A 26427-nucleotide genomic window follows, 5' to 3' on the forward strand; every position below is an offset into this window, starting at 1 on the left:
TTGTATATTAACCTCGTATCCTACAATCTTGCTATAGTTGCTTATTAATTCCAGTATTTTTTGTTATTGTTGTTTCTTTGGGCTTTTCTACATACATAATTGATTATTTAAAAATAATTTCAACTTCTCTATTGAGATTTTGTATCTCTTGTGCCATTACTAGTCATATGTTCCTTTAATTCTTTATACATTTTTTCCCTTGAATTCTTTAAACATGATTTCAGTAGTTGTGTTGACATCTTTGCTAAATTTAACATCCCAGCTGACTCTATAAGTTAGTTTCATTGACTACTATTTTTTTCTGAGTATAGGTTGCAGGTAGACTTTCTTGCCTGTTTCTTTGTATACTTCGTACCATTTTGTGGAAAACTAACATGCTAGATCATAAAATACAGCATTTCTACTTCTTCCAAGGGTTCCTTTTTTTTCTTTCTTTCTTTTTTAGAAACTTGCTAGGAATTACATCTATGGAGTCTGTTTTGTGTAGCTACTTATTTCTTTGCTCAGTCCTTATATTCTTATATTTTATATATTTCAGGCTGGCTTTCTAGCAGTCATCCCTGTATCTTCTCAGCTCAGTGGTCAACCAATGATTGGGCAGAGATAGTACTCAAACACCTCAAGCGATAAGGCTTCCACTTTCTGTGTGTGTGTATATGCGTTTTGGGGAACATGTTCAAACTTTGAGCATTTTCACCTCTGCTTTGACTTCCACTTTTCTCTGGTCTACTTCTGGTCTCTCTTGAGGGCATCTGTGCTTCCCAACCAGCCATGACTGTGGGAAGCTTATATAGCCCTTTCTTCCAAGATCTTCTTGTTAAGTTTCTTGCTTGTCCATCGCTCCCCGAAATGAGACCACAACCTCAAGCTTAAGGGCAGCAGATTTTACTCATTCATTTCTTATTAAGTTTACTACTTTTAATGACAATGCTACTTAGTGTGGTTTTTACCTTTCATTCCATATCAAGTCGGTCCCCTCTGACAATTACGTTGCTGATTTTCACAGCCAACTTCCCTCTTGTAAAACTACAGCATTAACCATGCATCTGCTGGTGGCTAGGTGATGGGGATAAGCCCCAGGAATGAAAGTCTCAGACTACTATTCTCACCCAACGCTCTAGAAGTTTTTCATAAATAAATGCTTCATAATTTTTGTTTGCCTTTGGTTGATTTCTGGAACCATATATGGTTATTTTTGACAATTTTGTCTAGTGTCTACATAATTTTGGGGGAAAGAATTTACTGACTTTTGTGGCTACTTTTAAGATCTTCTCTTTGTCATTCTTTTTATGCATTTTCACAGTAATGTATCTTGATGTGGATTTATTTTTGTTTTATCTCACTTTGGATTTTGGGGGTCCTTGAATCTGAGAATTGTTTTGTTTTCTTATTCCTGGAAAAGTCTCAGCCATTATTGTACTTCTTCTTTTTCTCTTTTTAGAGTTGTTTTATTTTTTAGATTATCTTGATATAGGTATAATCCATTCTCTTCTCAAATTTTATTCTGCTCTGATTTTTTGTGATTTTCTAGTCTAGGAGTTAACGAACTAACATCCAAGGGCCAAATTTAGTGTGTAGCCATTGTAGAAATAAAGTCTTCTTAGAATGTAGCCAGGCTCATTTGTTTACATTATTACTTATGGCTGCTTTTGCACTGCAATGTCATAGTTGAGTATTTCCAAGACTCTGTGGCCCCTAAGCCTAAAACATTTACCATCTGATCTTTCACAGAAGAATTCCGCCCTCCCCTACCCCAAATCTTCAATCTGAAATGTGTTCTGTCTTCCCCACTATATTTTCTTTTTCCTCAAATGCTTCTTTCACAATTACCTCTGCTTTGTCTTTTCAAGTGGCATTTTAAATTATTAAAAGCCCTTTCAGTTCACAAATGCTCTCTTCAGCTAAGTCTAATCCAATGATTAATGCAGTTCCTACTTTCAATTATTAGTTCACTGTTTAATGTTATGTAACTCTACTATACTTGCTATATGCTTTTACCTCCTTGAGCATATTACAGATCAAACTTACATAATCTAGGTCCGGTAACTCCAATGTCTGAAATTCTCCACTTTGTGGTTTCTCTTGGCTTTTGCTAATGGGTTCTCACTTTTTTGTGTTTGGTGACTTTTTGTTTGGGAGCACATATTCTTTATAATTTTTTTTTTAATATGAAGCTTGGGTTTAAGGTACATTCTTTCAGAAAGAATTTGCATTTCTTCCGTAAAGCAGAAAGAAGCTAGGGTACTACCAACTTGAGGCCACTTTAAACTCAGATCTTACTTTTTTGGGGGGGTTCAAAGATAACCTGGTAGTGCTGTGGTTGGACATTTTGAAGGAATACATTTTCTTTTTTGTGCTCTTCCTAAACAGTGAGGCAAGCAATTATCTCTATGAATTCTCAGTGAGATGTGCACTTGTCCTTACACTCATTTTTCTTTCTTTTAATGTATGTTGTTCCACCTTGCTATGTCTTTAGGCTTGGTTTTTTATCCCACGGGTGAGACCTGTGGAACCCAGGTTTGGGTCACAGGCAAAAGGTAAACTCCCCAGGGTAAGTGGCTGTGCTTCTGTGGAACTGCATTTTCATATAATTTCTGGCCTTTGCAGGAGTTCTACTTTTACAACAGTGCAGTTATATATATAAAATTAAATTTTTAAATTTTATCCAGCTTTTTAGGTATGTTGTATCAGGAGGTGTTTCACTTAAAGTTGAGTGTACTGTATTATTTAAATGGAAAATTATAGTGTGAATTTAAGCCAGCATGTTACTTTTTCAGGTTTATTTGCATTTAACATTGATTCCTAATTCTGAATAAAAATATTACATCTTAATTAAGGTTGGCATCTGTGTGGAACTAGAGGAATACATTGGGGAAGGATTTTTTTATAGTCTGCTTACATTGAAGTAAAAGTCTCTCTACTTCATGCTTTAAAAATATGATTTCTGGGCACAGCGGCTCATGCCTGCAATCCCAGCACTTTGGGAAGCCAAGGCAGGAGGATTGCTAGAGGTCAGGAGTTCTAGACCAGCCTGGGCAACATAGCAAGATCCTATCTATAAAAAAAAAGTAAAATGTTAAAGTTAGCCAGGTGTGGTGGCACATGCCTGTAGTCCCAGCTACTTGAGAGGCTAAAGTGGGAGGATCACTTGAGCCCCAGAGTTCAAGGTTATAGTGACCTGTGGCTGTGACACTGCACTCCAGCCTGGGTGATAGAGTGAGACCTTGTTTCAAAACAAAAAACCAAACCAAAACCAAAACTAACCAACCAAAACAAAATTCACGATTTCATTCAGCAAACATTTATTGAGACCTACTATGAGTAGGCCTATAATGCTACCTGCAATAGAAGATTCAAGCAAATAAAGTCATAGTTCTATATTGTATTAATAATTATATTTAGCATCTCTTGAGGGCTCACTGCACGTTTTTAAAAAATACTTGCCAATTTTATATATTTTATCATGTTCAATCCTTAAAACAAATAAATGTATGAGGTAGGTACTTAGTTACTATGCTGATTTTTACATGAGGAAACTGAGGCAGAAAGAGGTTAAATAACTAGGTAAGGTAAACATCAAGTAAGTAATGAACCCAAGATCCAAACTCTTGCAGTCTGACTCCAGAACACATGTCCTTAATTACTATACTTACAATATTATACTATACTACAATATACTACACTATATAATATTATTAAACATAAGAAGCTTAGCCTGAATTCTTTAAACATAAGTTTAATAGTTGTGTTGACATCTTTGCTAAATCTAACATCCTGGCTGACTCTGTAAGTCAGTTTCACTGAACACTATTTTTTTCTGAGTATAGGCTGCAGGGTAGACTTTTCTGCTTCTTTGTATACTTTGTAGGAAAGGTGTTTGAATATAATCTCTGCCCAATCATTGGTTGACCACCGAGTTGAGAAAACACAGGGATGACCCCTAGGAAACCAGGCTGAAAATATAAATATAAGAATACAAGAACTGAACAAAGAAATAAGTAGCTACACAAAGCAGAGGAGAAATGAATTCTTTAAACAGGAAGATAACAGACACAATACATAGAAAGAAAGAATACAGAGACATATTTGATCAATGTTACTATAGCAGCCTAAAGAAGAACATCACCAGAAGGTCCGGTTGGATCACCAGAGAAGCTTCAGAGGAGACTTAGAACTTTGTGCTTAACACCAACCTCAACTATGCATACTGAGATACATAAATTAAGGTGTCAAATGGTACCTTATTTTCCTCTTCCAGTAAATTGTTTAGCTCATTTAATGGCATGCTAAGAAATAAACTGAACATACTGGGAAGTTTAAACCTTTATTTGCTTTGAAGAATCAAGAAAGCATATCCTGTTTTATTTTTTTAGCCCACGCGAACAGGAAGAGGCACTTCCCATTACACTTTGAAGTTACTTTGCGGCCTTAGGAGTAGGTTCTGGTCTTAAAAATGCAAGTGGATTTTATGTTTTTCTTTCTTTCTTTCTCTCTTTCTCTCTCTTTCTTTCTTTCTTCCTTTCTTTTTTTGGAGTCAGAGTCTCACTCTGTGGCCCAGGCTGGAGTGCAGTGGCACAATCTCGGCTCACTGCAACCTCTGCCTCCCAGGTTCAAACATTCTCCTGGCTCAGCCTCCCGAGTAGCTGGGACGGCAGGCACCCGCCACCATGCCTTGCTAAGTTTTATATTTACAGTAGAGACGGGGTTTTATCATTTTGGCCAGACTGGTCTTGAACTTCTGACCTCAGGTGATCCACCTGCCTTGGCCTCCCAAAGTGCTGGGATTACGGGTGCAAGCCACCATGCCTGGCCTTATGTTGCTATTTCTAGACCTGGCCATAAACCTCCCTAACAATCAGATAAAGTCTTTCTCTTCTGCTAAGACTGTGGAGGCTGCAACATAGAATAAACGATTTAAGAGGGACCCAAGAAGAGCCACCTGATTCTTACGGAGGGATCACATCAACAGTAAATCTTTATTGTTTTAAGCTACTGATATTTTGATGCTCCTTGTTATAGCAGTTAATTTTAATTACCAATGAATGGAACAGATAGGCATGTAGACTAAGCAATCTTACTGTACAGCCCTTTACAGGAAATGATTTGGAGGAGTCAGGAAAGCATTATTGTAGTCCTCAACATTTCTTTTTGCCGTTTACTTTGTTAGTTCTATCAGTTTCCAAAAGTGGCATGGTCATAGCAATGACAGCCAACAGAAAATGATATTTCATTTGGGATAATTTTGGGAACTACATGCTTTTTTAGGGCCAATATTTACTGTTCCAAGAATATTATTATAATATTTTTGATCGAAGATATTGTATTAATTTTTGTTCCATATGCTTTATTCTGTTTAATTCTCAAAACAATATGAAAAGGTATGACTATTACCCTTTAACAGCAATTCAATGTGGTTTAACACAGCTTAGAAAAACTCTCAGTCCTCAAAATGATTTTCAAACTCCTAGAAAAATATAGTACATTTTTCATGTGTGAAGATATAACTTGGCCATATTTCAAAAACACTAATTTTTTCCAAAGTTTTGAGAATCTTTCTTAAGATACTAAAAAATAGTTTTCCACCAGACTTGAGATTTCTAGCCGAAGCTCATGAGTTAGATGCTGTATTGATCTAATATATCATTAACTGGCAACATGGTACAATTTATCATGTCCACATGGCATTATGGGAAATTCTCTCTACTGCTTTGGGTCCTTGTATGCACTTTCTCATTTTTTCATATAACAGACTAATGATAGAGGAGCTCTCATTTCAGTCTTTTGTTTCCAACAAGCAAATGCATGTAAACAAGCAATTATTTTTGAAGTAGTGTACTCTCTCCTACACTGTTTAAAGCAGTGATTTGTTTATTTCAAATTGTAAACTCTATTTTCTGCCTATAAAACAAATTACCTTATGCCTGAATATGAGAACACAGTTTCTCCATGGTAGCTAGTAAAAACATCTTTCTTGCCAAAGCATATTAAATAGATTATTAAAGTCCATTCACTTAAGTGCATGCAAGCACCCTTTATTTAAAAACACATTTCTACAGATACTATTTATCCAAAATCAAAATGCTCTTTTCTGGGTAGCTAGGAGACAGAGTAATAACCTTATATGAAACAGGAAAAATGAATAAACAGACTCAATTCACATTAAAATGATGTCATTAAGCTCTGCAGAATGTGTTGGTATCTCACCTACTGCTTGTTAAGAAAGTATAACAAATGACATTGTATACACATTAGTTTTCCATACTTTGGTGGAAGGAGAAATGTTGAATATTCTCAGACAGTGACACATCCCATGAATAAGAGCATTGTCTAAGGTGCTGGCTCTTGGCGTCACTGTGAGCACACACATCTTTCCCTCTACTTTTGGTTTCCTCTCTTCAGCTTCTTCCATACCTCTACTTCCCTCCCCTCATGGCGGCACTCCCCGTAGCCCATGACCAAGTTTCCCTTCTCTCACCACACTCCAGAATCAGCTTCCATTCTTTGACTCAGGTGTGATATTTTATTTGGATTCTTATCCAGTCTATATAACTCCTAACTTATCTGAAACCTGATCCTGAACATAACAGGACATTTCTGAGTCACATTAAAGATAGTTGGAGACTGTGTCTGCACACAATAGAGCCACTCAAGTAACCAGATGGCACAGAGCTTTCAATCAAATGCAGTTGATTCTGTTATTCACACTAATTATGATCTATAACATAGACATGGACGTTGAATTAGCAAATACTGAATCATTGCTCCTAGAGGAAATACAGGGCTTGGTTCCTATCAGCCTTTGACTTTTGTCCACTGATTAATGTTTAACCTTGTTTTATGTGTGTTTCTGCTTAAAGATATCTTATTTAATATATAATTGATATGTAGATGTATACTGAAATAACATAAATATTCAATATATATATTTTGAGTTATTAACATTGTATCATGACCAAAAACACTATAACTCATGTCCGAACAAAGCTTGTCTAACAAGTATATTTTTTCTCTGTAAGGCATATCTCAGCCTTCTTGTGCTTAGATACACTGGACGGTACTTCAGTACATTGTTTAGGGGGGCCATTTTTAAACAGTGAAATCACCACTGAACATGCAAAAGGCATAAAAATGCAAAAAATATGGCACCAAATAGATCGTGAAAGGGATACTTGTTTACAATGTACTTTGAGTGACTCAAATATATTGTCACTCTGTGCTTATCTGAAAAAGCACCATGAGTACTGATTTGAAGATTACAAATACATTTCAGTGAGTATTAGAATTTGCAGATACAGAACCCACATGTAATAAGGACCAACTGTATTTAAATCATAAAAAATGTTATGAGTTAGGATGTGATTTATGATCGCCCCCAAAATAGTTCTATTTATATAAAGGTGTATTTTCTACCAACAGAAGCATGAGATCAGAAATAGCTTAATCCAACCAAAGTTTACATTTTTGTTAAAGCTGTGGTAAGAAACAACCTTGACTTCTCTTGTCTCTACAGGGTACTTCTAAGTTACAGTTCACTATAATAGGCATTACATTCCAGCTTCCTCTGAAAGTTCTGCCTTTTAAAAAAGTCCCCAGTCTCCAGAGTTCCAGCAACTAAATACAGACTTCAGTATTGTGTTTAGGGGAAATCCCTCATTCAAAGGCACAAGGGAGAATTTTACCCACTAGCCTTGAAGGAAGAGACTACTATCTTATAATCAGACACCTGGGTTTTCTGTGACTGGGGAATTTCTTTCCTACGGCCTCTCTTTACCCTGCTTAGTAGTTCTATGCAAAATGACACTCACCGAGCTTTTGCTTCTTGGCTCAGTTTTAGCAGGATCAAGGAAGCCCCAGGCTGTGGCTAGTGAGGATGGGCTTAGAGGTCTTAGAGAGTTGTAAGAATAACCTGGGCTTCAAATTGTGAGGTTTGATGTGGAGCCAAGATCCTAGGTTTACCTGGCTTGGTTTTCTCTTTAGGATTTATATAGTGACCCATTTCAATGGGAGTTTAAAACCACCGTTTTTGGAGTCCTTTGAGGTGCTGAATCCTGAAATATTCTCAGAAAGTCAACATAATCCTTTTCATAAAGGCTCACAGCAGAACTGCAACCAGCACCACCTGTCTACAGATATACCTTAGGTCTGCTTTAGATCGTAAAATGGAAATAAGCTTTCAAAGTGTTTTTCAAGTTGCCTTTGGGTTCTGTTAAATGTAGAAATGTCTCTTTCTTTCCTTTTATTTTTCCTTGGTCAAATGAAATGTCACTGTCATTTCCATCTGAACATGAAATCATGCCATTGGATATTGGGGAAGGAAAATCCACATGAAACATCTACCCAGATGTTGTGGGAGAAATGCTGGTTTAGAAAAGCCTTTGTTCTGTGGCAGAGGCTGCCATGGTTGTTCCATCACATCAATTTTTACTTACACCATTTAATAAATAAAAACATGCTGACTGTCAACCCACGAGAACAACCCAACCTCAATTACTGAAAAACAGAACTGCTTCTGTGAGAGGTGAAGAAGGGCAAAGCATCATGAAATGAGTTTTAAATTTCTTAAGTGGAGCGCTAAGTTGAGAGTTTCATTTCCCCTGTAATTGATTTCTTTTGTTTCAAGAGAAACTCACAACTTGTTTGAATCTGGTTTCTGCAATGTTAACATGGAGGCACTAGTACTTGCCAGTAATCTGCCGCTTTAGGATGTTAGGAGACTCCTTCTTTGCTGTGTTAAAGATAATTTTATTTATTTAATTTTAAGGCAAGATTTCACTCTGTCACCCAGGCTGGAATGCAGTGGCATGATCACAGCTCACTGCGGCCTCGAATTCCTGGGCTCAAGTGATCCTCCTACCTCAGCCTCCTGAGTAGCTGGGACTACAGGCAGGCATCACAACGTCTGGTAAATTTTTAAATTTTTTGTACAGATGGGGTCTTGCTATGTTGTCCAGGCAGGTCTCAAACTCCTGGCCTTAAGAGATCCTCCTGCCTAAGCCTCCCAAAATGTTAGGATTATAGGTGTGAGCCACTGCACAGGCTGAAGACAATTTCTTAGATGGAAATACCTATCCAATGTTCTGGAGGTTCCATGAAATACTACACTCACAGGCTCTGGTATTCTCCACCTGGCTCACTAGCTGTGTGACCTTAACCAAGTGCCCTAACCTGATAAAGGTCATGTCTCAGCTGCAGACTGAAATTTATTACCAATCATATTGGAGTGTTGCGAGGTCTTAAGGAGAGATTGGACTTACAGCTGTTGGATGTCTTGCCTTCAAAAAGTAGTTGCTGTAGATTTATTATTTCTGCATCCTAAGCCCATCTTTTGGTCATTCTGCACTTCCTTTGCTTCCCTTCCATGACCAGCTGGAACCCCCATCCCAGAGAGGGAGTATTTGGGGTGACAGATGCCTTGCTTCCTGTCCAGGGCCAGAAAAGCCTTCAGGCCCTGGAAAGGAAAAGAAGTTAGCAGAATGCAAGTGTATTTGTTCTAACTCCACTGGTTTTAAAGTTTCCTTTTTTTTTTCTTTTTTTCAGCAAATGTGTTTTCTTCCTCTCATGGAACCGAGAACATATGTGATCCCTGGCAGATGATTTTTGCAACTCTTAAAGTCAGGATTGGAGAAGGCTGACTCACAATTTCTTACACTGCACGTGTGAAATCTTTCAAGAAAACTTGAAGGGGGGAAGATCTACAGTATTTTGGAAGATGTTTTCAATTGCTATGAAATTGGTAAAAAAAAAAAAAAAAGAAAGAAAGAAAGGATCGATCAGTTATTTGCTTCTATGTCTGACTTTTAAAAAACTTTTTATTTTAAAAAAGCAGGAAGAGATGGGTTGAACAAAAGGTACTATCACTGAGAAGAACAGAAAGAAGGTAGCATTTGTAGAGCATTGTAGTTTTCCATCTTAATCATTTGATCCTGTGGCATTACTGTGATGCAAGTTTTATCTGTGACAAGAACAAAAGATCTCATGGATACAGACCATTGAGACTTTATTGACTGTAATAATTTACTTTTTTTTTTTTTTGATTTTACCGTGTCATTTTTTTCTTTACTTTTTTTTTTTCTTTTTTTGAGACGGAGTCTCGCTCTGCTGCCCAGGCTGGAGTGCCCTGATGTGATCTCAGCTCACTGTAAGCTCCGCTTCCTGGGTTCATGCCATTCTCCTGCCTCAGCCACCCGAGTAGCTGGGACTACAGGCGCCTGCCACCCCGCCCGGCTAATTTTTTTTTATTTTTTAGTAGAGATGGAGTTTCACCGTGTTAGCCAGGATGGTCTTGATTTACTGACCTTGTGATCTGCCCACCTGGGCCTCCCAAAGTGCTGGGATTACAGGCGTGAGCCACCGCTTCCGGCCTATCCTGTCATTTCTTTTTTTTTTTTTTTTTTTTTAAGTTCATACAGCTCAGGTTTTCTTAAACTTAAAGTAAGCTAAAGGATGGGAAACTAGAACATGATTCCTGTTAAAATAATACATTTGAGAAAATGTTTCTTTAGCTATCACTGTAATGGATCAAGTATGCAACAGACATTCTTTTATAAGATATCCAGACCCTACCTTCCAAAATGCCAGATCAAAAGTCTTATCTATGCAATATGTTTTATGAATGATTAATTCTGACTGCCTATGGACAACCACAAGGACAGAGCCCCCATACAGATACACACATTCAGCTCAGACAGAGTAAGTCTTAATCACAGAGGAAGTCTTTGAGAGCAAAGCTCCCAAGCTCAGAAAGCAAGAGTTCCAACAACTCCTGCCACAGAGACTAGAAAAAGTGTCAAGAACCAGAAATATTAACTACAGGCTAAGAGGTAGCCATTTCCACTTCCTTCTAGAGCTTGGTACAAATCCTGGGCTTACCACTTAGTGACTGTGTGACCTTGAGCTAAGCATTTCAACTTTGCAGGGTCCTGTTTCCTTGTGTGTAAGGGGGGATACCAACAGGTCATCCCCGTGCGTGGTTGTGAGATGAAAAGATATCACATACACCGCACAGCATGTGGCATGCAGCAGACATCAAATAAATAGTAGCTATTGTTTTGTGGCATTGTGATTATCCACAATCCTGGGTTTGCAACATCATTAGTGGTATAATTTGAAACACATTTATTCTTTATATTCTAGCAAACTAGTTCAAAGTCTGTTTTTCAAATACATTATCTAGTTTGGGCTTTAAAAAAAAAAAATCCCTGTCAATGTTATGCTCTGCTTATCAAAGGCTCTCTCTAATGCTTACCCAAGGGTAAGTAAATTACACAGGATTCCGTTCTGCCTTCTTTTATTCTTCTTCAACCACATTCCATGTGGTAATGGGCCAATTCCTTTACTTCCTCTTTTCTCCTACCACATTCTATACCCGAAAAAGATGCCAGTTAAGTTTTAGCCCTCCTTTAAAAGTGAATTTCCATCTTTATTTTATTCTTTAAAATTATTTAAAGTGGTTGCAAGTTCTTTTAGTGCCCTCCAATCCCAATTCAGGCAACAAAACAGTCACAAGAGAGAACGATTAGTGCTTTTGCCAGGGTCTCCTCCCACGGATGACTTTGTAATGAACTATGCATCCATAAAAGGTTGACTCTTTGATCTCTTGCTGCTTGTACAACACTAAAGCGCAAGGCATTCCAGGGCAAACCACACAAAGAGAGAGGAACACAGGTTATTTATGGTAGTCCGCTGACTCTAAGTTTAGCCTAGCTCTTTAAAGATTCAAATACACACATCATATTGACTGCCAGGTCTGCTCCCTCGTGTTACGGCAGAGTCTAATGGGGCGGTAGCGTAGGAATGTCTGATCCCTGGCTTCTCCCTGGGGTGAGAAAGGTAGCTGGTTTGGCAGAGACAGTCACAACAGTATTTATAGAGACAGCAGAAAATAGAATCCATATGCTTACAAAGGGAAGTCAGGGTAAATCACCGGGAGCTCAGAGGACTCCTGAACTCCCTTTCTGAAGCCTGTTTGACTTCTGGCACAGACTAAACAGGACCTACCTACCAGCTTTCTAGCTGCACAAAATCCAGCACCCGCATGCCCTCCTTCATCTGACGGTTTTCTACCAACAGTGTCACTTTACAGAAGGAGGGGATACAGACTCTTTGGTTGCTTGAATTCAGAAGCTATTTTGCAAGCTTTCTACCATCACTCAGGGAACTTTTGCCATCACTCAGCAAACTTCCTGTGTCAGAGTTGGTGCAAACATTCTGACATTGAGGAAGCTAAGTTTAATGCTTCCTGACAATGATTCTCTGACCATTGATGTTTAAGGCCCTTCTATCCCTCTGTGATGTGGTTGAGCGCTGATTTATACAGCTCACTGAACCAAACACCAAACTGAATGAAGATGGTATTGAGACAAGATAAATCAATCAATCAATCTATCTATCTGTCTGTCTATCTATCTAATTTCCTAACTTCCTTTGGATTAAATATCAAAATTTTACATCTTGTAGTCAGAATGATGAGGGCTGTATGAAAACTTTTGTAATGGGAGAAAATGCAAAATGCTAATAGCTTTTATTAGCATAAAATATTGAACTGGTGGATTTATGAACAGAATTTAGGCTGAATGAATACGCCGAAGTTGGGGATCAATTGGGTCATCTCACCATTCCAGACACTCAAGGCCACTCATGTAGGCTGATTTGGGGAAAGCAAAGGGATCTCAATGAAACTGGAAAATTAATTGTGCTCCTTTTATGGGATCCTAACTTTGATCAAGATCATATAATTGGACAGACCCAAAAGAGACTCTTATTTCGGATTCATTCTATTCCCTCCATAGACATACGTAGTCATCAGGTATCTACACGGTTCCCTATATCCTTTGCCAAAAAGTTCATGTTCTCTGAGCATTTTCCGTATCTTTAGTCATTATCATGGCTTTGAGCCAGAGTCTGAACACAAAGACAGGCATATAAATGGATCTAATACATGGTCTGAAAAATAACACATATGCTGCTAACCCTGTCCGCAAGACCAGAGGAAGAATGACTAAAAAAATAAAGCAGCTGCATATCAGAACAAATACCTGTGGGAAGATCACAGGGTTCAATTTGGACATTTTGTTCCACTGAGCTCAGAGAGGGAATGAACAGAAGCCAAGTTTTATAGATAGGCCTTTAGCTCATAATTCACTCACTGTCAAGATGATGGATGCTCATTTTATGATTTAATAAAAAGATAGACCTTACCTAAAAAGAAAATAATCAGGAGGAGGAAGACTCCACAGAGAAGTAATGCAGTCTTTCAGGGGCAATTCCCAGAGGCTCCAGGCTGTGGTTCCGCTCTGTCTCCAGGACACAGTGCAATCGGCCACAAATTTAGGACCCCAGGATCTCCATCTGTAAAATACGAGTCAAAATGGAATTGTTCCCACTGCAAACCTGCTAACTGAGTAATTAAAATTCAAATGGATTAAAAAAAAAAAAAACCACGCAGATGAAAGTGAAGAATAAAATACCTCTATGATATACAGCCCGGCTCAGGATGCTTTGTAATTACACACAGGGCTTTACAGTTATCCAAAGTTAGAGTTCAAATTAACTTCAGTTTTCCAGTATTTTTCCCCAAAACATTAGTCGGATGCTATAAAGGAAAGTAAACACATTCGACTAAGTCAATCATGAAAATAAGAGTTGGTTTAAGTAGTTGGGGGCGGAAGGAAATGAAGAGAGACCAATTGAGAATCAGAGAGGGTGAATGAAAAGCTGAACCATCGCGGACTCGCCTCTCTAATACCTTTGTTAGGGAGTGACGTGCAGCTGCCGTGGCTATGTCACTCGGAGAGCCTGCTGCACAGAGATGCCCAGTTCCCCCAGCCATGCCAAACAAGACATGGTCATGGTCATGGGTGTAAGGAAAGGTAGGAGAGGCTGGACCACTGGTGAACATGAATAGCCCAACATAAAGGTTTCTGTCTAAATGGAATTTCTGAAGCCTAAAGATTTCAAAATTATGGACGAGTCTGCGAGGCACCTCTTCTGTGGAGGAGGGTTTTGGGATTGTTGAGGAGACTCAGAAAAAATGAACTTGACATGGAAACCTTCCCTTGCGCTTGGTAGATTTCTATGCTGTGAGAAACTATAGTGATTTACTTGATACCAGACAACTGGGTGCTCACAGAATAAGGCAACTGGTTTGAACAGTATTTTTCCCAACAGAAATTTATTTCTATAAACTCCTCTTAGGATCCTGAGAAACATATTTCAAGGAGAAGGAAAATGATGGATAAAAGTATGGAAAAAGGTAATTGAACACACTTAAAATATGTCACAAACACATTATTGAGTTTTGACCATCATTTCGTAGGCAGGCTATTAAAATGTGAACTATGCCCCAATTAAAATACATTGCAAACATTTTGTTGAGTTTTCACCCTGAAATACTCATGCTATTTTACTTTTAAAATGTTCGCTATGTCCATACAATTTAAATTATTTCTTGTGCTGAGTTCAATTAGTTATGAATATTATCATACTTAAAGTTTTATTTTCAAGCTCTTTGGGGCATCAAAGTGGTCCACTGAAACCGTATAACCCAGGAGAGGTGAGTGGCCTGGATGTCAGGTGAAGTCTAGGTTCCTGGGGAAACCATTTGATCTCTAGGCTGTTTCTTTACCAACAAAATGAAGCTATGAGTTCTTGATGAGTAGAGAATAGTGTCCCAGCTCTGCTAATCTATATTCGAGGTTCTAGTGTTGATTCTGTGACCACTTCATCGTAAAACTTTGCACACATTCTTACCTACTCCGAATTCTTCTTTTGTTTAATACTTAGGACAACATTTTCTTCACTCACCATGCTAAGTGGCCACTGAATGACATCAAAACTGTGAAATATTGAAAATTGATTATCACTATAATATGCCAACTACCTGACACTTTAACAAGGCACCATACTAAATCCATTGTTATCACTTTTAATAATAACAATTCTCTAGAAAGGTAGGAGTGATCTCACACATTACTATAAAGGAAAGCCAGTTTCCAGATTTAAGGTGATTTTCCTGGTGAGTAGCAGACTCAGGACTTGAACCCAGGTCAGCCTGACTTCGAAGTCTGGGATCCTTCCACTTACATAAACCAGTGACCAGGTCAAGGAGTGATTATTTTGCCCAATGACATAAACATAGCTGTTTGATTGCTTCAAATTATTATTAGAAAAATGGTTATAGTAATCAATTGCCTGAATGTCTCTGTAGTGAAAAGTTCTAGGGTCAAATCTGGCAAATTTGAACTAATTAGGGGAGGTAATTGAAAAATGTGTATAAATAATATAGACAATAACTAGCTTACATTGAGTTCCAAGCATTGTTCCCCATACATTATCTCATGTTATCCTCAGAACAGTCCTACCAGCTAGGCATTGTTAGCCCAATCTTGCAAATGAATAAGCCAATGCTTTTAAAGGCTAGATACATTGTCCAAAATCACTTTGTAAGTGGCAGAAGCCTGATCCCAAATCCCAGTCAGCCTAACTCTGTAGCCCATTCTCTCCACGGCCACTCTCGTTCTGTGCGTGTAATAGTTTGCGATTCTATGTGAATAAGTTTACTGTTTGGGACAAAAAGTTCTAAGCTGCTCCCACCATCTCTCTCTTTTCCTTGAGTCCCATGGTCCAACCTTCCCACTTTGGTCCTCCAGGACACCAAACAAGGCTTCTGACCAGAAGCCCTGGTTCCACAGTTCACAGCCCTTCCTTCCTACTAGATTGGCCCAATTCTATCCCTGTTCCAAAAATGTGTATTGATCTTTTCTGCTCTTCTTCCCCCAGATCTTTGCCTCAATCACTATAGTTTTGCTCTCTTCTTTCCCTGTTTTGCATGTGAGAGAGAAGAAAAAAGCACTCTGAGAAAGTTATATATGAGAAGGCAGACGATTTGTGCATGTACAGTTGTCTGTTGCACCATGCAACAGGACATGAAAATACATCTTGAGTTATTTGCCGTTCACTGAATCTTGTTAAGAAGTAATTAGCAATAATAATTCATTGTTTGGATCTCTTTGTAGTAAGCAAAATTCTTTGGAATCTGGAGAATTCAGACTAACTGGGGGAGGTAACTGAAAAGTGTATTAGAATATAGTTCCAAATATAGTTTCATTATTTTTACACAAATAGAGTAATTCTTAATGAATTTTGTTATAATGAATGAATAAGAACATTTGTAATCAGTCTGTGGTTGTTAAAAAAAAAAAAAAAAAGATAAGTATATCAAGAACACTTGGCTTAACCTGAAAAATCTTGTCTTTGAATAAAATAAAAAGCCCTCGGCCAGGTGCTGTGGTTCATGCTTGTAATCCCAGCACTTTGGGAGGCTGAGGTGGGCGGATCATGAGGTCAGGATTTTGAGACCAGCCTGACCAACATAGTGAAACCCCGTCTCTATTAAAATACAAAAATTAGCTGGACATGGTGGTGTGTGCCTGTTATCCCAGCTACTTAGGAGGCTGAGGCAGGAGAATTGCTTGAACCTGGGAGGCCGAGTTTGCAGTGAGCTGAGATCGTGCCATTGCACTCCAGCCCGGGCAATAGAGTGAGACTCCTGTTCAAAAAATAAATAAATAAATATAATAAAATAAAAAATAAAAAGGTCTCTGAAATATTTTGGATGTTGCTACCCAGTTTGTAAGATTTTGGAAGAGAGGGCTTATTTCGTAAACATGAACTTCAGATCAGTTGAATTCCAAATTATTTTAAAATTAAAATACTTTGGAAAAATAGGCATATGAAAACCACTGAGTCTGAATGAACACAATTTTCCTGTTTGCCTACTGCAAGTTACTACAGTAGCAGAATTACAGAAAACGTTCTGTGATTCAAAGTGACACATTAAATTATCAGAGTTATCCTGTGACAGCACAGTATTTGTGAGTAAAGCGATTGTGAAACCCACCCCTTTTTGCAACAGACTTTCTCCTACTGGTCCCCTGGCAACCAGTCAGATTTTCTCATTTGAGAAATTCAAACTGGCTGCATACAATAGATAGAAATGCAAGAAAGTAAGGTGCAATTTCATCAGCTGTGAAACAGTTGATGATATTCAGAGTTAAATAAATACTACTTGAAAGACATGAACAGACAATTCCCAAAAGAAGAGAGACAAATGGCCAAAAAAACATAAAAGAAATGCTCAACATCACTAATTATCAGGGAAATGCAAACTAAAACCACAATGAGCTACCACCTTACTCCTGCAAGAATGGCTAGGCTATAATTAAAAAATCAAAAAAATAATAGATGTTGGCATGAATGTGGTAAAAAGGAAACACTTTTATGCTGCTAGTGGGAATGTAAACTAGTACAACTACTATGGAAAACAGTGTGTAGATTCCCTAAAGAACTAAAAGTAGATCTACCAATCAATCCAGCAATCCTACTACTAGGCATCTACCCAAAATGAAAAACAAAACAAAACAAAACAAAACAAAAAAACTTGCATGTACATGTTGATAGCAGTGCAATTCACAATTGCAGAGATGTGGAACCACCAGAAGTGCCCATCAACTAGTGAGTGGATTAAGAAAATGTGGAATACATATACCATGGAATACTAATCAGCCATAAATAAGAACAAAATAATGGCATTTGCAGCAACCTGGTTGGAATTGGAGACCATTATTCCAAGTGAAGTAACTCAGGAATGGAAAACCAAATAGCATATGCTCTCACTTATAACTTGGGAGCTAAGCAATGAGGATGCAAAGGCATAAGAATGATATAATGAACTTTGGGGACTCAAGAGGAAGGGTGTGACGGGGGTGAGGGATGAAAGACTACACACTGGGTACAGTGTTCACTGCTTGAGTGACAGGTGCACCAAAATCTCAGAAATCACCACTAACAAACTTATCCATGTAACCGAAAACCACCTGTACCCTCAAAACTACCAAAATAAAATAAAATAAAATAAAATAAATACAATAAAATACTATTTGAAGGGTATAAAAGAGAGGGGTTTGGGTTAATTTTGTCCATATTAAATAATGCATTTAATTTCTAGTTATTGCTGATTTAATGTGAAGCAAGAGTAACATCTGAAGTTGGATGGAGCAGAGGTCCCTGTCAGAGCATCTGGTGGGCCCACTGGGAGTCTGAGGAGACCTGGAACAGCAGGAGCAATTCTGGCAAGGAAGGAGAGAGGCAACGTCTCTGGATTGTTCTAAAAGTGCCTCTGCGGTTAGAGGAGGGGGCAATCTGAGTAAAGCGTGTGAGCTGAGACTTGGAACTGACCCAGGCCCAGCTCTGGACAACCTATGCCTGAGCCCTGTGGAGAGAGGAGACTGAGAATGAATTGGAAAGAACCACAAGTGACTGTGGCCCTGACTAGAAGTTGCTAGCTATCAGCAGTAAGGAGAACTAGGCGGTAAGAGCATTGAGGGCAATCGCCACAAATCTGCTCATCTCACCTCCTTCTGTGGCTCTTCACCTTCCTGAGAATAATATCCACAGCCCCAAGAGCCCCACGAGATTGTTCACCACAGTCTGCATCAGCTGCTTGCCTCTTGGTTTCTTTTCCCAGTCTCATCTCCTATCACAGCCCCCATGGGGATCCAATGCCCAACTCATGGCTGAACTACTGGCAGTTGCTTATTCAACTATGTTCTCTCATGACTCCAGGTTTGTGGTTTGTGACACCCTCTGCCTGGAATGTCCAGTATCTGCTTGAAAAATCACCTACACTGCCTGCAAGATACCAGGGCAGCACTATTTCTTCTGTGAAAACCATAGCAAACTCCTCCCTGCTAAAGTATGGCACGAAGTAGTGGCTAAGAGTGTGCACTCCAGATGAGAGGGTCAGGGTTTGAGTTTAGACATTCCCCTCACTCAGGCGAACTTCTGTTTCTTACAATCAAGGACTTTGGTGCAAACAGAGCCTCCATCCTATTCTTTCTAACCTTCCTATTCAAATCACCACTTTCTATATCAGTTAACCTCTCAAAGACTCTGTTTCCTCACATATAAAATGGAAATGATAACAATGGTAATAAAAATACACACATGCCATTTAGTTGTCTTAATAAAATAAATATCTGTGAACCATACAGTAACCTCCCTGGTACACAGTAAAGGCTCAGTAAATGCTAAGAATATTTTCATGTATCTCTTATTATAGCATATCTTACGTCACTGAAATACTTGTTTACTTTCTATCTTCTCCACTAGAATCTGAACTATTTTGGGGAGGACCTGTGCCTTACTCATTTTGTGTTCCTCACACCAGAAATAATATTTGTCGCACAGTTCAGTCATTTATTTAATAAGAACTCACCGAATGGCTGATCTGTGACAGACATTAAGAATACAAAGCATGGCAGATGTATGAATGAATGGGGTCAGGAAAATAGTATATAAGTAACTCCAATTACTACATAAAGACAGTGTTTATATTATGTAAGATGAGCCTTATTAGTTAAAATTATAAGTAGAGCAACATTTCAATTAAAATATACTCACATTGGCAATAAAAGCAGCTGTGTGTGTGTGTGTGTGTGTGTTTACTTTGCAGTCTGGCCCCATTCTACAGTATCGTTATCGTTAAGGTTTTAATTCAACAAAATCAAACCTCAAGGTACTAAAGAACTCCAAGAGATTATCTGGTCTTCATTAAAAAGTTCAGGCATCAGAGGCCACACATTTTCCCCAGACAACCAATTTCCAGAATGCTGTTTCTCTTTGCTGCCTCTCACTTACCCTCAGTGCCCATTTGAACACACAGGAGGCCCATGGAGGGCGAGCAGTGCTCGAGCTGGGGTGAATCCCCAATTTGTAGACAAGGCATGGCATCCAACAGCCAGAGGAAGCTGTGTACTTAAATAAATCTGATGGTGCTTTCTCATGCTCATCAATCTTTCCACCGTGTTTGGTACAGTTAAAAAGCCAGTTGGATTTCCATAACTATTCAAATCACCACTTGTGCCCCAGGATACCGCATGGCACAGAAATGACATCAGACCTACAAGATACACATTGTGTTCCTCAATGTCCGATGTTAATTGCATTAGTCTGTTCTCATACTGCTATAAAGACATACACGAGACTGGGTAATTTATAAAGGAAAGAGATTTAATTGACTCACACTTCTGCAGGGCTGGAGAAGCCTCAGGAAACTTACAATTATGGCAGAAGGGGAAGCAAGCCCTTCCTTCTTCACATGGTGGCAGCAAGAAGAAGTGCCGAGCAAAATGGGGGAAAACCCCTTATAAAAACATCAGATCTTGTGATAAATCACTCACTATTACTAGAACAGCATGAGGGTAACTGTTCCCCCGGGATTCAATTACCTCCTACTGCTCCCTCCTACGACACATGGGGATTATGAGAACTATAATTCAAGATGAGATTTGGGTGGGGACACAACCAAACCATATCGCTAGTTACATAAAGGTATACTTTTACCGAGTTGGATTTTAAGAGTATACAACGCTAGAAATTATGATAATATATGAACCATGCTTCCAACAGTTTTACGAGGTTTACAGTAATCTTTTTTTGTTTGTTAGATAGGGTCTTACTCTATCACCCAGGCTGGACTGCAGTGATGCAATCACAGCTCACCGCAAGCTCAAACTCCTGGGCTCAAGTGATCCTCCCACTCAGCCTCCTGAGTGATCGAGACTACAGGCTTGTGCCAACATGCCCAGTTATTTTTTTTTTTTTTAATTTTTAGTAGAGACGGGGCCTTGCTGTGTTGTCTAGTCTGGTCTCAAATTCCTGGACTCAAGTGATCCTCTTGTCTTGGCCTTCCAAAGTGCTGGGATCACTTGGGAGGGATCACTACAGTAACCTTAAAGGCACAGGAAGTTTTTATTAGTCAGAGTGTTCTAATACATTTCCCCCTCTATGCTGAATATTGTGGGGAGAGTCCACCATTCAAAACTCCTTTGCATTATTGGGAAATTCTCTGCCATGTCAGAGAATCTATCCCTTTATGCCTTAATCTAAGTGGAAAGGGTAAGACCCTTCTCAGATGTTTCCCTCCCCCTTCCCCATCTCTGCACCATCCCTGGCCACCAGTGTCCAGGTGGGTAACGTGGGTTCTACTCTAAACCCTGAGGGAAGGACTCAAGATGATGAGAAGGGTAGAAGTAGCCATGGCAGCAGTGTGGGAGTGGCTTGTGGCAAGAGATGACAGTGGTGGTGCCCTGACCACATTGCTCCTGCTCCTTAATTGCCAGTGCCTACTTGGGGCTGCCAGGGTCTAACACTGCCTCCAGCTACTCAAGAGTCAGTGAGTTCTCTGTCTCCTATTCCAGGTCCTGATTCTTGCAATGAGGCACCCTCCCTGGGGCAAACACACAGGTTTCACCCTGTTCTTTTGAATCTTTCTAATTCAAATCAACCGACAGACTAAACAAAGCAACTACCACCAAATATACATACAACCATGCAACCCACTTTATTTGTATTCTCGTTTTAAAAGGCAGTGCAGTTGTTTTCTTATAAATTATGTAACAGTGCCCAGAAGAAAAGCAGAAAAAAAAAATTATATATGGCTATTTTTAGTGATAGTTATTTTCAGAAATATTAATATAAAGCTATCCCAATGATAGAGATCTAGTCTGAATATTTGAATACGTATCTAAATATGCTGTCTGTTGTGCTGTAACTTTTACAATGCCCTCTTTCTCTCTTGAAATATTTCTAAATGAAGAACCACAGTCAAACATTAAATCTGGAATGTACACTCAGCTTTGAATTGTTTTTAAATCAGTAACCGTGCTCAATACCAATCACGCTTGTGTTTTTACGCACAGAATCAAAGTATTTTCAACGCAATGCCAAGGTCTTCTGGTTATGAGAATTCTCCATTGAGCCATAGAATCAGCGAGACCTTTGGTAAGTGCCCAGTTTCCCCAACTAATTCTCCCCTGTTGTTCAGAATGAAATTCAGAATATAGTGTCACGGAAATTGAACTGGCCTTTTTAACTGCATCAAACATGGTGAAAAGATTGGTGAGCATGAGAAAACACCAAAAGATTTGTCCAAGTACACAGTGTCCTCTGGCTGTTGGCCCTTGTGCCTTGTCTGCAAATTGAGGAATCACCCCAGGTCGGGCACTGCTCGCTCTCCATTGGTCTCCCATGTATTCAAATTAGCATTGAGAGCAAGGGAGAGGCAGGAATGAGAAATGGCGTCCTGGAAATTTGTTCTCTGGGGGGAGTGCATGGCCACTGATGACTGAAGATTTGGATGCAGATCAGACAATCTCTTCGGGTTCTTTTCTGCATCGAGGTTTGATTTTATTGAGTTAAAATCTTAACAATAAAGATATTTTAGGATGGGGCCAGACTGCAAAGTACATAAAAGTCAGGAAGGAGATCACAAAGAAATAAACACACCAAGGAAAGGATATTTGTTTGAAGATTTTGCTAAGGTTAAGCCTTTTTTCTTCTCCTTCCTCCTCCTCCTCCTCCTCCTCCTCCTCCTCCTCCTTCTTCTTCTTCAAAATATAAATGAACTTACTAATGTTTGAAAGCAAAGGAGAAAGAGCCAAACGGAGGGTAAAATTGAAAATAGTTGAGAGGATGTTCCTGGGGAGTTGGTATAAATGGGATCCAGAGAACAGGGAGATAGATTGGTTTTGGAAAAAAAAAAAAAGGAAGCCCCCTTTTCCACACCTCCTGGCTTCAGGGAGCCATGAACAAAACCAATGTCCCCTGGAGAAATCACTTCAGGTATGGGCATGGCTCTGCCCTTCTTGCAACCTCCACCATTCCCTACACCTCCCATATAACTGAATTGGCACTGAGAGGGAGACACAAATAAGAAAGGGAAACAGGGCCCCAGAAATAGGTTCTTTGAAACAATATACAGGGCCCTGATGCCTGAAGCCTTTAATTCCCTCCATGAATAGAAGGCTACCAAAATGCTGTCAGTCAAAGGCCAGGTCTGTTACATCTCTCTATCTAGAATTAGATGTAAAGTATATGTTTCAATACCAAGGAATAAAATGACTTGTCATGGTAGAGAAGGTTTCACATAGAAAATTTTATCCTGAAACCTTCCAGCTTGAGCTTCTTCCTATAGCTACCTACCACAAATTATTTTTGTAATAAAAATAAGCTCCCAGAGCAAACTAATTACATGGGAGAACAATTTACATTTCACTGCAGTTTTCACAATACATATTTTTCCCATCAAATATGAGTTAGCCAAAGTAATTAGGAAAAATGATTAGCAAAGCTCTTTACTGAATACGGACCCAAGCAATTAAAAAAATAAAGCATTTCTTTTCATAGTGGCCTTAAACTCTATTTTCTTTTAAGCGGGCATGAATTTTCCCTTCAATGATATTTTTTTGGGGGGACATGTGATAATGTGGGAGGTTGTAACGCTTCTCCTGAAAATAATACTAAGTTCTTTTATCCTTCTTTCATGGTAGAACTTTCTGCAAGTTCGTAGGAATCATGAAATGTGGCTGCTTCTTCCTTAAAGAACACTAGAAGCACAAACTGTTGAAATCCCAGTACAAATCCTTCATAGAAGAGACTTGGGAATCACCTTTGAAACAGGTTAGACCAGGAAGCTGTACTGTTTTTCAATTCTCAAGTCATCCTGGGCTTCTAAGAAGTAACAGTGAGTTTTGAAGGTGTTTGTATCTCCTCTTTATGCCTCTACATTTTAAAATACCGGGGATGCTCAGGAGTAAATAAGAATAAAAACCATGTGACTGAAATCACATTTTCCCCTGCGAGCCAGTTAAGTATTGTTGGAAATTCCACAATACAAGGGTAAACTAGCATCTCTCTTCATTCCTTTGAACTGTGGGAATTCAGGCTTATAGAAAATCTACTAAAAACAATAAAGATCAAAGTTAAAGTTCATTTTTACAAAAGGCTTTTAAAATACATTAAAATTTTATAGTTTTGTACACAAATTCAGATATGAATGGATTAGCATTAGTTCCAAATATTTCATGGTTGTTTTATGACTTACGATCTTCATGGAAAATGCAGTTTTCAAGTACTTTGGTATGGCAGTTAGCAGTTTCAAGTGAACCAGTGGATTTTTTTCTCTCACCATTCTTTCAGCAAACATTTACTGTAGGGCTACGGTGTGCCAGGCACTGTGACAGGTGTTGGACACACATTAAAAAAGAAAATAACAGCCTGGTGTCTGCTATTGTGTTTGCTGTCTAGGGAAGAAAAACCCACCACAAGGAATTACCAGCCCAATGCTTCCCTTTCTGCATGGAGAAATTGTCTCCTTTTATATCAAAAATCCATTTTGCCCTTATGGTTCCCAAATGCTATACCTTCCTGTCAATGCGAGGCAAGAAGGGGCATAAGCACAACTACAATAACTTGATTTTCATGGTTCCTGCTTCCTGAACAGCATAAAGGCAAGATGCTTTCTGAATATCTTTGAAATGACTGCATTTGCTTTGTTTAAGGGCAAAAATGGCTGAATAATGGTCTTGGTGCTTCTAGGCATAAGCAGAGGCTAGAAGTGGGCAGAAAAGGGAGGCGGGGGCAGCTTCTCTATGAAACAAGACACATACGTCTTTGAGATGGACTCGCACCAGCATTTCAATCCCAGTCTGAATCTGCAAAGCATATTTCCATCATCTGTGACATTCATCACGGTACCCCAGTGAGAGGGACCGTTTCATGGCTTGCATTTTACTCAAGAGAAATAAGAAACAAGAGGTGAACTGGCTTTCCCAAAGTCAATAATAGACTGGGGACCAGGATTCAGAGTTTGTAAATCCCTGTCTTGTGCTGAGCATGTTCAAACATACGCTTAACCTTGCCAAAAAATAAGGGCTCCATTTTTACTGTTTAACTAATTAGAATCAAGACACATCAGGCAGCCAGGCAGCACCTGGTTCATAACACAGTGACATTATTTTATTGCTGTTTCCATCTAAAAACTTAATGTGCTTCCAAACTTCTCAATGCTTTTGTGAGACTGTCCCTGGATTGCCGCTTCAACCTGTATCTATTTCCAGGTATCTTACATTTGCAAAATTGACCTGAGAAAATATTACTTAGGAAATAATGAAAACTCCAGTAGAAAGGAAAAAAAATGCTCTCTTAATAATGAGGAAGCTATTTACTCTAATTTAACCTAATTTTGTTATATATAGACACAACACACACATACACAGACACACACACACACACACACACGCACACACGCCATAGTCGGCTGTAATGGAATTGATAAAGTAGGAAATTTGCTTGAGGGGTTTTTACCCCAAATTCTACAATTATGAGCATGCCAGGTTTCCCGAGCAGTGATTTTTCCAGAAAGGATTCTATTGTGTTTCTTTTTCCCATTTACCAATTTGATTAGCTTTTTTCCTAAAAGCTAAGAGCAGCAGTCTAAGTACTCCAGAGCATAAGGGACTTGCTCTTCTGTTATTTTGTAGGATCTTCCAGGAGACCATGATCTCCCCGAGGGCCGGAGCCACCCCTGCGCCCCTAGTTCCCAGGGCAATGCTTGGCACACGGCAAGCACTAAACGAAAATGAATCTGAGTGTGAATCTGTTCTCTGCTATTACCACGCTGCTCTTGGCTTCTTTTACATTTTAATAACATGGATTGGAGGCAACACTTTAAAAGACATGGAAAAGCAAGTTTTTCTTTTATTTTACAGCTCAGGATAAGGGTATTACATAATTGTAAATAATGCATTCATATTTCAGATCTTGAAACCAGTGAAAAACAGCCATTTCAGACAATAAAATAAATGATGACATGCTCCCAGCAAAATTGAATCCTGTATTGGTTATGAAGAGAAAATCCAACCTACGCTTAACAATGCTTCCAGATTCACTAAAAGTTTCTACAGTTTTAAAGTTTGAAATGTTGCCTAAGGGTTTTAATGAAGCTCCGATTCAAGGACAGAAAAGGTTGTACGGTTCGGATTTGACTTTGGTCAAGATGAAATGGTTTGTGCACACAGCTTCCTACTGCCCCCTGGTGGGATGATGCTGAACTATGCTCAGAAACCTTCCATCAACCTTAGGGTCAACCTCAAACATGATCTTGGCTTCCACAGTGACACCTTCAAGAAAGGCTGCTGAGTTTAAAGTTAAAATTCTCCTTGAATTTCTGTCCCATTTCTCCAAAGCTTGACCTGGGTGGTAGAAAGAAAGGGAAACTGCTTAAAAGGGGGATGTTAGGACTCCATCCAGAGAACCCAACAACCTCGATAGTCCCATGGATAAAGTGGTGTTGGGCTGCGGGACTGTCCTGGGACCTAAAATCAGCACGAAGGAGATTTCCTCTACATCAGATGTCCCTGGTCCTCAGCTACCTAACCCCCAACCCTCAAACTCCCACATATCCACACCCCAACCCAAGTGTAATATGCCAACTAAAAGATCATTGAGGTCATTTTCAGCTTCGATAGTCATCAACTTGTGGCTTACAAACCAAGAAAGGATTGTCAATGTGAGGGTGTTTCTAAACCA

The 26427-nt window shown here is 39.1% G+C and overlaps 1 protein-coding gene across 1 annotated transcript in view; it reads right to left on the reverse strand.

Annotated features, from left to right (window-relative positions):
- The window catches only part of KIAA1217 (KIAA1217 ortholog), an 846584-nt gene that overhangs the window by 521496 nt on the left and 298661 nt on the right, over positions 1-26427 (reverse strand). Inside the window, exon 2 of the mRNA XM_023223197.2 lies at positions 13198-13347. The gene's annotated coding sequence lies outside the window, so the exon portion shown is untranslated. The remainder of the gene's footprint in view (positions 1-13197; positions 13348-26427) is intronic.

The sequence above is a fragment of the Piliocolobus tephrosceles genome, chromosome 9 (assembly GCF_002776525.5).
Source record: "Piliocolobus tephrosceles isolate RC106 chromosome 9, ASM277652v3, whole genome shotgun sequence".
Lineage (NCBI taxonomy): Eukaryota > Metazoa > Chordata > Mammalia > Primates > Cercopithecidae > Piliocolobus > Piliocolobus tephrosceles.